Source organism: Prionailurus bengalensis, chromosome E2 (assembly GCF_016509475.1).
Source record: "Prionailurus bengalensis isolate Pbe53 chromosome E2, Fcat_Pben_1.1_paternal_pri, whole genome shotgun sequence".
Taxonomy (NCBI): Eukaryota; Metazoa; Chordata; class Mammalia; order Carnivora; family Felidae; genus Prionailurus; species Prionailurus bengalensis.
Genome location: NC_057352.1, coordinates 41,366,312 through 41,384,619, shown reverse-complemented (window position 1 = coordinate 41,384,619; position 18,308 = coordinate 41,366,312). Strand labels below are relative to the sequence as shown.

Genomic DNA, 18,308 nt, shown 5'->3' with positions numbered 1-18,308 from the left:
TATAATTGAAATTCTAGGAGCATAGCTCTCCAAGCCAGTGTTGTCCTTGAGATATGTAACACAAGCCACAAAGGTGAGCTAAATAATGCAATTTAAAATTTTCTAGTAGTCCAATTTTTAAAAAGGCAAAAAAGTGACAATTTTATTTTTATTTTTTATTTTTTTAAGGTTTATTTATTTTTGAGAGACATGGAGAGAGAGAACGGGCAGGGGAGGGACAGAGAGAGAGAGGGAGACACAGAATCTGAAGCAGGCTCCAGGCTCTAAACTGTCAGCAGAGAGCCTGACACGGGGCTCAGACCCATGCACCATGAGATCATGACCTGAGCTGAAGTCACTTAACTGATTGAGCCACCGAGGCGCCACAAAAAGTGACAATTTTAATGATGCAGCTAATATATCCAAAATATTATGACATGCAATCAATATAAAATTATTAATGTGCTATTTCTCCTTTTTTCATACTAAGTCTTGGAAATCTGGTGTGTATTATACACGTGTAACACATCTCAGTGCGGACTAGGCACGTGTCTAGTGCTCAGAAGCTGCATGCACCTAGTAGATACTGTATAGATGGTGGAAGCCTTAGTATTTCAAAGGACAATTTATGCAACAAATAATTTTTAAACAACTGTTGGCAAGGGAAGTACTCTTAGGCACGTTGTTGTGTTACCTAATTTCAGTCTCAAGATAACCCTGTACTTTCACCCCTATTTCAGACAAGGTAACTTACAGCTCAGATTATATACATGCTTATTATTATACAGCTAGTAAGAATGCAGAACTTGAATTTAGATTTCCCATCTTTTGTCTCCCTTTCCAGGGCTCTCTCTACAATACTGTAAGCACCCAATAGTGATGATGATGATGATGATGATGACGACAACCATGTTGAAATAATAACAATATTAACATAGTAATTCTGTTAATACCTGGCAAAGGTGAATTTAGAACACTTTCTCCTAAATTGTGTCATTTTTGGTTGTGTGTATAAACATTTGATACACAATCATTTAAAATATATATTTACATCCTAAATGAGTCTCTAGCAGGTTGCAGAAGGCAAGGTCCAAAGCTAACCAAGAAGATGTAATGACTCAATGATACCAACCTGCTTCCAATGCCAAATTTATCCAGGAAATCAGATTCACATGAAGGTTAGAGAGTTTCATCGGGATGCATGAAATATGACCACTAGGGAGATGGGGTGTGGTGCTCGGGCCATGTGGGTACATACTTGTGTGACTGTGCATGTGCAAGTCCTGGGCGGGCAGAAACTAGGGCAGGTACATACAGGTGGGATCGTGGCTGCACCTTTTAAAGCCTCACCACCTTTTAAATCACAGCTGCAAGAGCCACCTTCTTTCACTTTTAGCTTTATTGCAGGTTTGCTGAATCTTCAACCCAAAGCTGGGTCTTGTAACAGAGGAATCCATAGAAAGAGAATGATCAAGATAGAGTCATTCTTACTTAGAACCAGGGATAATAATGGCTTTCAAAGATATGATGAGCTAACATTGACACAAGCTTCAGACCTTGCAACCTGACCTTAAGATGTGGGACACCTGTGAGTACAGGTGTCCCTGAGGCAAAATAGATGACAATAAATCTGCTATCCATCCATCCATTTAGCAAATATTCATGAGACACCAATAAATTAATTAGGCTAGAGATAGAAAGGTGGACACGTTAGACAGTTTCTACTCTTGTGGGGTCAGACAGTAAAATTTAAGCGAATGAACAACATATTTTTCAGTAGTGATAAGTGTAATTAGCAAAACATGGCAACGTGATGTGTTAGGAGGTGAATGATAGTTGCTGTCTTTGCCCGTCCCTGCTGAGTGCTACTGGGTATGAATGAGGAGGATGATTATGAGGATATTTACCATTATTGGCAGCCTACTAAGTGATGACTACGAAGGGAATAAGGAAGGAAGAATGAAAAAATTAAAAAAAAAAAAGGAATACAAATGACAAGGAAGGAAGGAAGCGAGAGATGGAGGAGGGGAGAAAAGGAGGCCAAGGTATTAGCATCATGGCTGACACCTCTCAGAGTGATGACAGGAAATCCCAACAATGGTCCGATAGCTGCATCCCCTAAAATTGAAGGGGAGTCCCACACAGGAAAAGAAACCTGACCAGCAGCACAGGTGAGTTCAGGGATCTGCCAAGAGCAGAATCTGGGCCTCTTTTTCATGGCCTCTGCTGGTTCATGCCCATGTCTCCTCATGGGCATTCATTGCCTTTATTCCAGAGAAGGTAATTTAAGCAAGGATATATGAGGAGGGTAGTATGCATCTCTTGGGGTTCTGAGAAGTCAGCGAATATGTAGAACAAGTTTGTATAAGTAGATGACTGGAAGAGATACCATTATTAGAACATAATTCCTTTGGTTAATGGAAAGAAGTTTTGAGATGATGCCTGGAAGAATATGCCCACACCTATCTGAGGGATTGCTTGGAGGGACCAAATGATGGGATTTTCACCTGTGACAAGAAAAAAAAAAAAAAAAGTGGCTAAACATCTGTCTCAGGAAGAGATATTTACGTTAAATCCCTTGATAAGATGTGCTAGCTATAAGTGGAAGGAGGTGGAAATGTTCTCTTAGGGGGCATTAAACATAGCAATTTGTCTACCCATCTTGGGCAGTCCAATAAATACCATTCTGGTGGGAGATACTCGGTTGCCTTCTCACATTAACTTCCCTCAATTCAATCTCTTAATTTTTCTTTAAGATACTTGTCTGTCTCAGACATGTCTCTCCTGACATTTTTATGATTCATCCTTCTTCTCTTTTATCCTTGCTTCCTTCCTTTGATCAGAGCCCCCGACCTTCTTCAGCTCTGACACTTATGGCTCCTTCAATTTTGGGCATCTAGCAGGTTGTAGTGGCTATAGGTTACAAAAATCTGTGAAGTATAGTTGAAGAGAAAAGGAGAAGTTTGGGACTGTATCATTGGAACATCCATGGAAGCTCTAGCTTCTGGCTGGACTGGATCCAGAGCTTAACAATGTTGGGAAATGTGTTCTTCTCTGTCTCCATCACGTGGTGACCTCTTCATCTACTTGTCTCTGCTTTCCTTTGAGTGTTAGTCTCAGACCCTCTTGCCCTGGGAGGGTTCCTATGTAACACAAACAATGACACAGTGACCACTAGAAGTCTCAAAACATATATTTATACTTTAAGTGTGCACAAGCAGGAAATTCCAAAGAACTGAGAATGCCCTGCCTTGAGCCACATGCCCATTTCTGAGGCTATTTTTCAGGTCCTATGAATACTCTTAAGGACGCCGCTTGGGCCATGTGTTCATCCTTGTGGTTGACAGTGGGATTGGGATAGAAAACAAATCCTGTTGAACACGTAGATACTCAGAACTGTTATTGGATGGATGGTTTGATGAATGGATAGCTGAAATGGTATTTGGCTTCCCTAGACCTTTAGCGTGTTATCCGCAGTTCATGTCTGCATTTGTGCTGTTTATGCTTTGGTAGAAGGGATTCATGTCACCTTCCAATATAGAAGTTATAAAGGTACAGCTGTCTATGTGCTGTTTCTCAGTGGCTGTGGATTTCATGCAGCCCAGACCAGCATATCATCTCACAATTCATGGTGCCCATGGATGGATGAATGAAAGAGTAAGTTATTTAAAGTGTAAATGAATTAATGAGAAAACAGATGGTTATCAACCATTTCTGTAAGGTCAGGTTCTCTGCTCAATATATCCTTTAGAATCAAAGTTCTGAAAGTGACCTTCAAGGGCATTTTGTTCACTTACATTTTATATTACATTTTATGTTTTTAAACAGATTTAGGTGCTGATATTTAGAGAAATTTACTGATTATCCCTGAACTCTCATGCCATAATGATAGTACAGTCAAGAATAGGGCATCAGCACTTTTAACTCCCAGTGAAATGCACTTTCTAGTACATAATTTATTTTCTCAGCTAATATACATTAGCTAAGCATCTACCATATTCCTGGCCCGATAGGAGATGCTATTGGGGATATGAAAATGCAAAGACCGAGCTCCAATTGTCCAGCAGCTCACAGATGAATGAGGACAATTTGGTAAATGCCCAATAGCACGACTATTATATATCCAGAGAAGGAGTGTCATTCTGGGCTGCTGGCTTGATGTTTTCTTACTATCTGAGTAGAACTCGAGTATCTCATGTAACTGGTCTGCCAAGGTTGTTTTACAGAAGCATCTGAAGACATGTCAACTTTAATGTGTTGGCCTGCCATTCCCTACGGCCCAGGGAACTTAGGCATAACAGGGAAAAGGATGTCCTAACACCTGGGGACACATCCCATTTCTCAGATTCTCTGAAGACACTACAGTGGCCAGGTTGGGTCTTCCAGCTGTTGTTCTGCTCAGTTGCATGGCTCTTCCTTCTACAATTGATCGCTTTTGACAATTTCTTTTCTCCATTGAGTCAGACAAGCTGAATTTTCAGGTCAGAAGGAAAAAAAAACTGTAAGACTTGCCATTCTTATATAAATCCCCATTTTCCAGACAATCCACCTCTGGGTTTGGGTGGCTCACCTGCTACCTTGTGATGATTTCTGGGTAGGTCATCATTCCAGCAGAGCTTTGTTACCTTGGCAAATCTCATAGAAAACCAGTTTACAGACTCCTATTCTGAATCGCCTCTCATGATTTAAAATCTATGCCTCAGGGGCACCTGGGTGGCTCAGTTGGTTGAGTGTCCGACTCTTGATTTCCACCCAGGTCATGATCTCAGGGTTTATGGGATGAAGCCCTGCATGGAGATCCATGCTGAGCATGGAGCCTGCTTGAGATTCTATCTCTCTCCCTCCCCTGCTTGCACTCACTCTCTCTCTCTCTTTCTCAAAGTAAATAAATGAACATAAAAAAAGAAAAAAAAAGTTTATGCCTCAATTTCTCTGACTGAAAGTCCTTGGTGGTAATAAAAGAAGAGAATGTCAGGGGCTTCCTATGGAGGGAACAGGAGTTCGCAGTATTCTATTCTTTGTTATAAGGCTGATAACATGGGCATGTTCCCTTAGTAAAAATTCATCGAGCTATGCTCTTCCATATGAATGTTATACTTTTTTTTTTTTGGAAAAAATTTAAAAGCCAAAGCAAAAAATAATAGTAATAACTGCATCCGTAAAGCAGTGGTTATGAACCTGGGATGATTTTTCCACCAGGGGACATTTGGCAAGATCTGAGACATCTTGGTTGTCACCACTGGGTAGGGGTATGCTGCTGGTATCTAGTGGGGAGAGGCCAGGGATGATGCTAAATGTTCTACATTGCACGAAACAGCACCCTCTCCCCCCAACAAATACTTATCTGGCCCAGTAATGCTGCTGTTCAGAAGCCTTAGGCTGAAGAACGAAGATCAATCTGAAAGATTCATTTCTGAAGGGCCATAGCAGGCACTGTTCATAGAAACGTGTGTGACAGATTATATCTTTATTTCACAGTTGGGGAAACTGAGGCTCATAGAAGCTAATCCATCTAGAGTCATCCATTTAGGAACTTGGGTCCCCGTGGAGTCCAAACCCTTACCGTTTACACCAATTAATTATTTTGCCTATTATCACTTCTCTAGCACAAAAATCATAATTTGAAAACTTACACATATTTTCCTCCACAAGTGAAACATTATTTTGTGTGAAGCAATCAGATAAAGGCATTAACAACAACAAAAAAAGGTTTTACAGAGATATCATCCTTATGATCTTCTGCAACAATGGCCTCATAATAAACTCCTGTGAATTACTTTTTCCAAGAACTTGTAAAAAATGTGCAAACTGGAAAGCCGAGCATTCTTGTTATTGAACCAGTTGAAATCTGACCTTTGCACATAAGTAAGAAGACTGTCATTCAGGGGAGATAGAAAGCCTTCCTGGCTGCTATCAGGAGATTGTAGGGCCTCTTTCGTTCCCTTGATTATGAAGTTGCCTGAAGTTTCCCATCTGTAAATACTGATGTATACATAGTGTATCAGTCAGGGTACACGGAGGGTAATGGAGTCAGTCGGATACACCCATATTAGGAAATTTATTGAAAGGGATTGGCTCAAGCAACTACAAGGGTTGGCAAAGCCAAGTCTGAAATCCACAGGGCAGGTGAGCATCAAGGCCAGACTGGAGCCCAAGGATGTGAGCCGAAGCCGCAGTCCACAGGTAGACTTCTCTCTTCATCATCAGAGTAGCTTCAGCTCTGCTCTGAAGGGCTTTCAACTGATCGAGCCAGGCCCACCCAGATTATCGAGAATAATCTTCTTTACCAAAAGTAAAGTGGTTAGAGACCTTAATGACAAAATACAAAACACCTTCACAGTAATACCTCCATAAGTGTTGGTGTAACTAGAGACTATTGCCTAGCCCACTTTACACATAAAGCCAACCATCACACACAGTGAGCACAGTTTTTTCTCAGCCAGACATTATTTTAGATGGTGTAGTAGGGTTATCAGAAAATGTAATGAGTGTGAATACTATAAACTACACTATTTCTCTTAACAGCATCAGGGCGTGGTTGGCCCTACTGAACTGCCTATACTTCCTCCAGTCTCCATGTTTGGAGGTATCTTTGTATGCAACCAATTACTTGTGATTCTGTCTTGAGACTCAGTATGATGTTGCACTGAGAAAATATGGCAGGCAGGAAAGAGCTAGCGGTAATGCAGACGTAGAGTCATAGCTGGGCTTTGTCCGCAAGAGCTCTGTGAATGTGTATATTATTTAATAATAATACACACAGATATAATACACTGCCTCGCAGAGTCTAAGATTGCTTGAGAGACACTTATGTAGTGGATGGTAACATACGTACATGCATGCATAAATATATGTATATATGTGTTCCAACATACATGCATGTGCACTCTAGTTACTTTAGCAAGCATCCGTTTATACAACAAAAGATCTACCAGGTAATAGCCACAGTGATAGGTACTAGACACACAGAAATAAAACTATCGTAGTCCTTACCTTCAAAGTCCTAATAGTCTGGAGGAGGAGGGTATCATTAAATTGGTTATTTCAGTATGTTTGGATACATGCTGTAATACACACATCTAGAAACATAAAAAAGGTCTCTTGAATGTTGAATAACTGAAAGCAAAATTAATTAGCTAGAAGACTGTTCTTTGAATATATGCTCCTTGGATGGATATTAGGACCAACTCTTAATAAGGAATTACTGTTTGTTAGGGTTTAACTAAAGTTCTGGGCAGGCTGCCAGGAGAAAGGTGACTGGATTCCCAGTGGTTGGCCATGTGAACAGCTCAAACAGTATGGCCTATTTACTTGTCCATTTATTTATGGCATTTCCTATTCTCAAGAGGTGTTGAAGTGGCCTTCATAAATACCAGCAATGCACTAAGATTTCAACAAAGGGAAGTTTTAAAGAAATCAGGATGAAGGGAAAGTAAGAGTAAGGTTGAAAGATAGAACAAAGGACTTCACTGAAGAGCATACCAAAAGTTATGACATAGAACATTGTTCCCTTGTAACAGGGCAACTGGAGAAACACCAAGAGTTATAAAATTACCACAAAACAATAATACATTAGTGTTCAGGTGAAACAAAGCATTTCTTGACACCCATGCCAGTAGAATTTCTCCCAAAGTGGCTTGTAAAGAGACCAGAGCCTTTAACAATTACCCAAGCATAAACAGAAAACTCCATATACACTATATATGTGTGTGTATGTGTATGTATATGTATATATATATATATATATATATATATATACTATATACATTTGGTGCCTGTGTATTTACATATATACACATACAGGTGCATCTCTAGGGTTGCCCAATTCAAGTAGGGGCCCAAGTATATGAGTCCAGTTCAGTGGTTCTTTGATAGTGACACTTCCATGGATTTTGCAGGGTCAGGTCTTAGCCAAGCCTGTCCCTTGCCCTCCTCTCCATGTTCCTTTGACACACTGCTTCATGGCCTTCTACCAGAAGAAGCCAGGTGATATGGACTAGAAAGAGTAATGTAGACAGGTGAACCAGAGCTGCTGAGTGTTCCAGAACTGTACCACTCTCAGAGTACTGGGCTCAGAGCTACCAAGAGCCTTGAGTTCTGGGCACCTGTTACTTGCCTCTGTAGTAACTTCAGACAAGGCATTTCTCTTTGTGCCCTCAGTGTTCACCTGCCTGGGAGTGGGTTTCTAAGAACCTTTGGGTCTCAGAAAGAGTGGACAGGTACAGCATCTGAGATGGGCTTTGGCCTTTGGCCTCTCAAGAACTCTTGAAAAAAGAGAAACAGTTTACTGGAAGTTGTATGGATCTGTTAAAAATGCATCACATTGCTACATAAATGACATTAACACAGGATTCTTTTTCTTTCTGTCTTTCCCTCTAAGTAAAATTCCCTCAAGGTGTGGAGAAACCACTGTCCACTGAAAAATCAAGGTTCATGGTCTGTGCATGATGAGACAAAGGAGTCTGTGATTTGAACTGTTACAGGAAAACTCAGGAGATGCACCTTTGTACTTGGCCAGTGGACTCCTGGCACCTGTTCTGGGCTTGGTCACATGGCTATGGCCATGTCCTCAGCTCCTTTGTGTGGGAAGAAGATAGTAATTGCGGCCCCATGTTTACTAAGGTTGATGTGCCATTGGCTGTATAAAGACACTATTATACGCAGATAGGGTTTGGATAGTGCCAAAGACAAGGAAGAGAGTACTTTTCAGTTTGGTTCCAAGCATTATTTTCTTTGTAGGCTCAGTGGGAATGAGGGCCTCCTTGTCTACTCTGGGCTGAGAGATGGCCATCATTGGGCAGCTGTGGAAGGAACCCTGGCCTTAGAGTTGAAAATTCTAAATTCTCATCCAGATACTATCATTTTTACATAAACCTTAGACAAATAACTATTCCTATTGGGGCATCTGTTTACATTTTTTTTAATAATAGAGCTAAACTTGGTGACCTCTAAGAACCTTTGCAGTTCTGTGGGGCTCCAGTACCCCATTCATCATGCTGTGGAATAGAGATTTAGGAGTGAACAGGACAGACCCTGACATCTGGGAGACTTCTGTTGGAAGGGGTAAGGAGCATCCATGATGGGACAACCTCAGATTGGGGTAGTTGTAGTGAGGAAATAAACAGAGTCATGTAATAGAAGAAGAGGTGAAATGGGTCTTTCTCGCTAAAGTGAGGTGAAATGGGTCATTCTCCCAGGAATACTTCTCTGAGGAGGTGACATTCTTTGACTCTGCTCTTTATTATAACAAAGTAAACAGTTTAAATGACATCGGAAACAACAGCTCTGTCCTTTGCAAATGTATCTCAGCGGTAGCAGTAGAGGACAGAATGGATTGAGGAAGACGTTTCCTGTTCTGAATGTGTGTGTGTGTGTGTGTGTGTGTGTGCGTGCGCGTGCAATGTGCCAGGGAAGAATAAAAGAAAATAAATAGAGAAGGATCTTTGTAACTTGAGCAAGGGTGCATTTATAGCTCTAGGGCAAGGATGGAGTTTGGTAAATAATTTTCAAGATGCATTAGTCAATTCAATGAATTTTTATTGAGCACCTACTACATGCCTGACCTTAAGCAGAGAGCTGAGATTAGGGTGTCTAGTTATCTAGGATCTTCCTGAAGTGAACCTAGTCTGGAGGGAGAAGAAATGTATAGAAATAAATAGTTCTGTTCTATTGTAGCAGTGTTGTGGGAATGGATCTGGGATAATTCAGGACATTGCTAATGGGACTGGTTTGGTGAAGTATGAAGCAGTTCACAGAAAATGCTAAGGATGAGTATTTAGGTAAAAAAATAAACCACCAACATTATTTTGAAACAATGATATTATTTCTGCTGAGATTTTACAATATTCATCTCACATTTTTTGGAATTAATGCTAAAGAAGTAACTTGAAATGTTTAAAAAAATAAATGCACAAAGAATTCAGCATAAGAAAGAAAGAAAGAAAGAGAAAAAGACAAAAAGACAAGAAAGGGAGAAAAAGAAAGACAAGAAAGAAGGAAAGAAAGAAAAAAAAGAAAGAAGAAGGAAAGAAAGAAAGAAAGAGAAAAAAAAAGAAAGAAAGAAAGAAAGAAAGAAAGAAAGAAAGAAAGAAAAAGAAAGAAAGAAAGAAAGAAAGAGAGAGAGGAAAGAGAAAGAAGGAGAGAAAGGAGGGAGGGATGGGGAAGAATAGTGTAGCTAACAAGAGATGGGTTAACTAAATGTGGTATATTTTTATGATGGGCTATAATTGTCACTGGAAGTATTAACAGAGAATGTGTAGCTAAATGGACATATGCTTAGGATAAAATGTTAAGGGGTGCGAAGTAGGCCACGAAATTATCTATCCAGTGTGATTTCAACTTCCTCTGTGAAGGGAATCATTCTGAAATAGCAGCAATCATGGAGGGATGGTTTAATTAATTATTTTGGTTTAGTTTTACATTTTATTCTTTTTCAATTTTTCATTTCCACACATTAGCACTTGAGAAAGAAGCACATGGAAAATTACTCCAAATCTGGGGGTATTTGGGGAAGAATGAAGAATGATTCTCTTTAGTTCAATCGGTTTCTAATGAATAGTTTTTATTCCTCTGGAGAAGCTAAACCTTCCATTTATTTATTTAATTACTTACTTACTTATTTTTTTTAATGTTTATTTATTTTTGGGAGAGAGAGAGAGAGAGAGAGAGCATGAGTGGGGGGAGGGGCAGAGAGATGGGGAGACAGAGAAACCAAAGCAGGCTCCAGGCTCCAAGCTGTCAGCACAGAACCTGACATGGGGCTCGAACTCCCTTACTGTGAGATCACGACCTGAGCCGAAGTCGGACGCTCAACCTACTGAGCCATCCAGACACCCGTAAACCTTCAATTTAAAATTAAACTTTACATTTTGTTTCTAATTCTAAGCTTTTTTGATATTGCAATTCAGTTTTACTGTCCACAATTTTTTCCCCTCCACATTCAAATGAAGCAAGAATTGAAAGCATATGTGAGTTTAGGAAACCTGGCTTTGTTGTGTCTTTCTGTCGGCACTCAGGAAGAGCCACGGAAAAGCATGGAAGATTTCTTGGAGATATAAAAAGACCTTAGCAGAGTCATTTCATGACTGAGAGCTCTAAAGTTAGCTTGAAAGTGAGGGGTGGTTTGCCCATGGTCATATGACTGGTTTACAGGGATGTTAAGCATCATCATGGGGCAGATGGCGAGAATAAGACTGAAAGGAGTTTGGCCCAAGATTTATTGTTGTTCGGGTGGTGATTGTGGTGGTTTGGATGATAATGGTGATAGCAGTGTGAAAGAGCAGAGGGAAGAATAAGGCTCGTGCTCAGTTCAAAGCTGCAACATAAGAGTGTGGCAGGGACAGGATACATTCTTTGAAAAGCGGAAACACAATGCCAGAAAGGGAATTATAAACCCAATACTAAATCAGGTGGAACTTAAAGACTGGGTTTTAAGCTTTGCTCTTCCGTGAAAACTCAGAACATGTCAGTTTTCAGAATAGAAACGTTTCTCTCCGTATCTGAATTTTAAAATTCATTGTGCATATGTTCTGCGATTTAAAAGTAACAGTCTTTTCCATTTTTCTCATTCTATTGCAAATTGCAATCGCACCATGTCATCAAAAAGTTATTTAGTGACAACTTATGGGAAGCCAAAAAGTTTCCTATAATTTGCATATATTTTCCACATTTGGAATGTTAGTGATTAAGTTTTTTTGTGTTCACTTAAAATAATATATTATTATTGAAAATAAATATAATAATAAATGCAAAATGTTGGCTCTAACGGCATATGCTAACCACTTGCACTGTGCAGCACAGCATATGCTTAGTTCTTCATTAAGAGATTTTAAAATAACTCGTATTTAGCAAGAATACATTATCTTTTATTCAGAATTAATTATATGCTGTTTTGTGTACCATAATGTAAAGTGCTACCCACTTCTAATATGTAATACGCAAAAGAAACTATGGTTACAATTCATTAGAATTGGCTTCTTTCCTTTGCAATTTAGTGGCATAATGAATACATGGAGCTGAAATGCTATTTGTTACTTGAATCAAAAGTTACATGAAGTGCTGAAAACTAACAGTTACAAATCCTTCATTTTTTTTTTTTAAATCACAGCATACCCCAGGAGAATGGAACAAGTCATGAGAGTAACCCATGCATAATTAGTTATTTTGCCATTCTTTGATAGTTTTAAGAACAAGTTTTTAAAAAGGCTATTGGAACAAGAAGGTAGAGGAGCATTTGGAAATCATTTTTGTGTAATTCAAACACAGTGTTACTTAATTGTCTGGTATGTCCAGACAGACAGTACTTTGAAAGCAAACTCTAACTTCTGTAAGGAACTTGCTTCTAGGTGTCTATTAAATCAATGTAACATACCTTCTTAAATATGAAACCTCCTGTCACAAAAAAAAAAATATCTGGAGATATGTTAGTTGTCTAGTTAAGTGTCTGCAACCTTTGTTCGATCATCTTCTATTTCAAACTATGTTTTTAGTGATGAGGAACATGATGCCCAGAGATGTTAAATCCTTAGCCGGAGTAATAAAGCTCATGACTGGGAACCCAGTGTTGGAGTCTAGCTTTCTTAGCTTCGGTGGTAAGGCTGTTATTTGGGCTGCAGGCATCCTACTTTTATTGTCACTTTCAGCCTTCATTTTTACCAAGAATTTCAATCAGGGAAGTCCCTTTGAATAATATGTTACCTTAACTAAGCAGGATGAAAGGACAGACACAGCCAAAGTGCATCAAAAGTGAAAATGAAAATTCTTAAATGCAGTTTCCATTTTTGAACTCTATGATGACATCTTGATTGTTTCATTAAAAGTGACAGAACCTTAAATAACAATACTAACATACCTGCTGACCAGGGTGGAATGAGATGAGCCCTCTAATGCTTTGCTGATGGGAGTATAAATCAATTCTAGAGGGCATTTGGCAACGTTTTTCTTGAACTAAACATATACCGACCCTTGTCTTAGCCTTAGGAAACACTCTGAAACTCAAAGATTGAATCATGAAAAAATGTTCTTCCAGGTGATTGCTTACAGTATGTAAATTGTACCTCAATAAAGCTATTAAAAATGACTCATCATGGGTTTTTTTATTTATTGGAGTTAAACAGAAAAACATGCCAAATCACTACCCCCTTTGAGGAAATCTTTAAATATTAACGGTTTATTCATACAACCTAAATTTGAGAATTCATTCGTCAGATTTAGGAAGAAAGTCTTAATGATATGGAAAAATACTTGTGGTATAGTATTTATCGTCAGGTGCATGATAAAAAAATTGTGTTTAAATCACAACCTTTACTTTAAAATTTTTTAAACGGTTAAAATAATTTAGAAGATAATAAACTGGTGTGGTAATTAACAGTAGTTATCATAGGTGATGAAATTATCCATTCATTATCCTGTCATTTGTTAATGTAGCCAGTCAGCTTTATTTAGTTTATTTTAAACCCCTCCATTTTCAAAATGTTCTTCCATGGGGATTAATTTACTACTAAACATCAGGAAAAAAAACGTGTTAATCGGTGTCAAAGTGAGGGGACCTCACACTCAGATATCTTGGCTGTAAGAAAGAATAGCAATGCACACTTTCTAGTAGACTCAACTACAATCTCAAGATAGCCCTTACCTGGCAGAAGGGCCAAATTAAATAGGATTGGCAAAGGTCACCGACATTTCACTTTCTCAGTCATGGCGACTGTGGATCAGCCCTGAGAACATCACGTGGAACAGATTGCATCGTGAGCAATCCACCTAATGCCATCGATTTACATAACCCTCCCCTCTTCACATTTAGCCAACAGCGGGGTTGTTAATTTCCATCATTTTTATCAACTGTAATCAAAGCGTGAAGAGCCTGGAATTCAGAATTTGCTCACTGCAGCAGCATGTGGTGAGTGACTGGCATGCATACTCCAGCCCTTGGTGCCTGATACCTTCCCCTGGCCAGGCCCTCAGTTCCAGTCCAGGATGTAAACGTGTTTCCCCCAACTTGTTAACTCAATTACACAGTCCTCTGAATTATAGCAAACATTTCTTATACAAAGCCACTTGCATAGTCCCTATGGTAGCTGACACTTCATAATTCCTAAGGGAAGACGTGCAGAATTAGACTAAATTCCCCGGATTCTGAAAGAAAGGGAAAGTGATTAAGACATTGAAATTGCTCAGGCTATGCTGCTGTCGTTGGAGGAAGCAATACTGTGTCAGGTGCAAAATGCAATAGCTCTGATTACCCAGTACCTATCTTCTGGGACATTTCCAATTCACACCTAACTCTGCAGGCTGCTCTGAATCGAAAGATTCCAGGGTTTTCTTTCATCTCAAATGATCTCGTTTTTTCTCATTTAAAATTCACTCTGAAGATCCTAAAGTCGAATATTTGACTTAGATGTTTCCATAGGAAAAAAAAAAAAGTACACTTTCTCTCACGGTCTGTTGTGGAATATCCAAGAGTATCCAGCTTTGTGGGATGCCTGATCTCTAGACAAAACCTGGGCCTTCAGAGCCAGGGGTCATGGGGCCCATTTCCTTTCGTGCTCTGGGACTCGTCTTTGTTTTGCAAGGTTCGGAAGAGGTGGTCTGCACACCATCTGCTTCCATGTTACCTGGGGACCTTGTTTCAAAGGCAGCACCCAGGGGCCTTCACCCGGGCCTGTGCAGCTGCGGGTGGGCTCCAGAAGCTGCATTCATAACAAGCCTCCAGGTGACTGTGAAACCCTCTTAAGTTTCACAAGTATTGCATTAGCGTGTTTTCATTGTCACACAGCTTTCACCCTCACCGTCCCATCCTTTACTTCATAATCGCTTTCTTTGCAGAGGCTCATGAATACTCAGCAAACGTGAATAGACATCCTAATGTCCCAGAGCCAACAGAGATTAAGTCTGGATTTCACTTTCAAGCTGTGCTCCCTGTCCCAGTAGCAGCAGACATTGCCGGGGGCTCTGTCAGAAATGCGTTTGGGGGGACCCACCCTGTGACTTTCTGAATCAGAGCCACTTGGGTGGTTTTTAAGAAGCCATCCAGGTGATTCAGATGGTCTGTAAAGTTTCAGAACCACTTGGTCTGAAGAATCGGTTTTCAGTCTCCAGTCCCAGCTAGCTGCATGTCTCTGTTTATTTGGGTCATTCACCTTCCCAGTTTCTGTAAAGGACGAGACTCTTCTTCCCCTCAGACCATAATTCCTTTTAGAGAATCTCACATACTTAAAGATCCAGAAATCCTGAAGAGATTGTAGAATCAATGTCACAGGCAAATAATGCCTTTAAAACAGGTGATGGTCCTACCAGGGGAGATAATGGTTTGGTCTCTTAAAAGCAGCCTCAAAATAGCATGACAGGACCCACTGGGCTTTAAACTAAATGACAGGCTCCTAAGTTAGAGCTAGTTCTGCTGAATCTTGGTTTTGACATTTACCAGCTGTGTAGCTTTTGGGAAAGCTAAAGATGCTCTGGGAGCCTTACTTTTCATATCTGAAAAAGAGCATAATGATAGTTTCACATGGCGATTTTCAGCATTAAATGAGGCAATGGACGGAAAGTGCTTTGCTGAGGTTCTGGTAATCAGCACCTACCCAAAGAATGTTACAAGGCATGTAACCGTGGATGGGCATTCTAGTTTTGGGGACTTTAGCTCCATCGTTTTAAATTGAGAGTAATTGTAGTGCCTGAAAGCGGTGAGTTTCAGTGATAAAAGAGCACCAAGTGAGTGCGGCAGTAGGATCTGAGGTTTTCCTTTGAAAGTGGCAAGGATGGAGGCTGGGCCTGTCTGTGCCCCAGCCTCTGGGGCTAGTTTTGGTCCATGTTCAGCACTTGATGAACAGATTGTGTAAGCTATTATTCCAGCTATTTCAGAATCCAGTTTTACAGTCTTCAGCTAATATTCCCAATAAACCCAACGAGGAAGTCGTAGTTACTTATCTCATTTCACAGAAGAAGCACCTCAAGCTAAGAGAGCTGGAGCAAACTGAGTCAGGTGGCAGGGGGTGACAAGCCAGGTTATCTGACTGGGGCCCCTGTGCTTAATGATTCTGCAATGCTGTTTTAACCTCGGTGCGACTCTAGGCTGGGACTCTCTAGCAAGAAGCAACAGGGATGGGCAGGATTAGAAATAAATTTTTAAGCACCTGTGGAAAATACAGAAAAAGAAATTATGCACTTGGAAGAATCAGCAATCCTTTTTCGTTGTTGTCCAATTCAGTAGGTATAAGCTAATTAACTCCTAGCCAGTGTGAGGAAAGAGAAGCTTTTTATTTTGTTGCTAATATTATCTTAAACTATGTTCTTGCTAGGGATAATAAAGAAAACACATAAAAACAATTATGCAGCTAAATGTGTTACTGTAAGGTGAACACTTTTGAACCACCATCCTTTGAGGAGGTAGAACCTTGCCAGATACACCAGAAACCCTCCCAGTGTTGTCCCTCTGTACGATCATGGACATTTTCCTGACTTGTACAGTAATCACCTCCTCATTGCCAGTGTGTGCAGCCCCAAACACTATAATTTAGTTTTGCCTGACATGTTTTTTAAATTTTTTAAAATGTTTCCTTATTTTTGAGACAGAGACAGAGACAGAGACAGAGAGTGAGTAGGGGAGGACCAGAGAGAGGGGGGCACCACAGAATCTGAAGCAGGCTCCAGGCTCCCAGCTGTCAGCACAGAGCCCAATGTGGGGCTCAAACTCACGAACACTGGGATCGTGACCTGAACAAAGTCGGCCACTTAACCGACTGAGCCACCCAGGCGCTCCTGATTTTCTCTCTTTCTTTTTTTTTTTTTTTTTTTTTTTTTTTTTTAATGTTCAGATAGACCTTTCAGGTTTATTTTAGTCTATAAGTGTCCCTCACCCCTGTCATTGAAGAAATGGCATCATTTATCCTATAATACAGGGGTTCTTAACTCAGCACTGTTGACATTTTGAGAAGGATAATCCTTTGTTGTGGCAGTTGTTTTGTGCATTGTAGGATGGTTAGCAACATCCCTGGTCTCTACCCACTAGATGCCAGTGATATCCCCTCCCCAGTCATGACAACCAAAAATGTCTTCAGACACTCTCATCTGTCCCCAAGGGGCTACAATCGCCTCTAATTGACAACCATTGTTAATGGTGCTTCCTTCTGTCCTCTCACTTTTCTGACTCTGGATCTTGGATGAGAGTCTTAATCAGATTCAATTTTTGTATTCATTTTATTTATCCATCGCTAAGACCTCATCATAGGGGGTGGTGTACTTCCTTCTGGAAGCACACAGTGTTGGTGATTTCTCTTTTTTGTGATGTTAGCCACCATTGCAGTGTGTTGACAATGCAGATTCTATCAGCCCTTTGCCATTGTTTGGTCAGAATATTTGTATAATGAGAAGCCTGCCTCAGGTATGATTTGGTTTCCAGTATGGTTTGAGTGGGGAACAGTATGATACAAGTTTCTCATTTTTCCAGGGTATCTTTAACCTCACAGCCAGCCTTTTCCATTCTTGCCATCTGGACACACTCTTCTCAGTTTTCTTTTTAATGTTTAGTTAATTAGTTAATTAATTAATTTATATTTATTTATTTAGAGCTCATCTGAGCATGAGTGGGGGAGGGGCAGAGAGAGAGGGAGACAGAGGATCCAAAGCAGGTTCTGAGCTGTGAGCACAGGTCCCAAAGTGGAGCTCAACCTCATGAACCATGAGATTATGACCTGAGCCAAAGTCCAACTCTTAACCTACTGAGCCACCCAGGTGCCCCTCAGCTTTTTTTTTTTTTTTTTTTTTTTTTTTAAGTAATCTCTACACCCAACGTGAGGCTTGAACTTATGACTCTGAGATCAAGAGTTGCATGCTCCTCCCAACTAAGGCAGCCAGGAAATATTTTTTTTTTTTAATTTTATCTTCTCAGCTTTTAAGATTCAACTTATCAGATGAGTCAGGCCCAGTGTGGCTCCCTGGCCTTATCTCATGGAGTTAGCCACTCCTGGACTACTGAGGCTCTGTATGCCACTTACCATGTGGGGTATTATAATTGGTTATAACGGGTTCCCATATCCTTCCTCCTCTCCCACTAGACAGTGAATGAGGAAAGCAAGACTGTCTCTCATCATTCTTTCATTTCACTGCTGAGATCTGAACCAGGCAGCCTGATGTCTTGGAAAGAGCACAGGCTTTGCAGTGAGAAAAGCCTGGACCTAAACTCTAAATCTGAAAAGTAGCTGCCAGGTAATTCAAGCGAGACACTCAAAGTTTTTGTGCTTCAGTGTCTTCACTGTCAAAATACAGAAAGTAAGATCTCACAGAGCTGTTTTTAAGGATCAAGTCATTTGGAAACAGTGCTCCTGGGAGACACG

General features: G+C 40.2%; 1 protein-coding gene across 3 annotated transcripts in view; it reads left to right on the top strand.

The window, feature by feature from the left end:
• The window catches only part of LOC122494332 (cadherin-11), a 151,797-nt gene that overhangs the window by 16,372 nt on the left and 117,117 nt on the right, over positions 1-18,308 (top strand). The window lies entirely within an intron of this gene.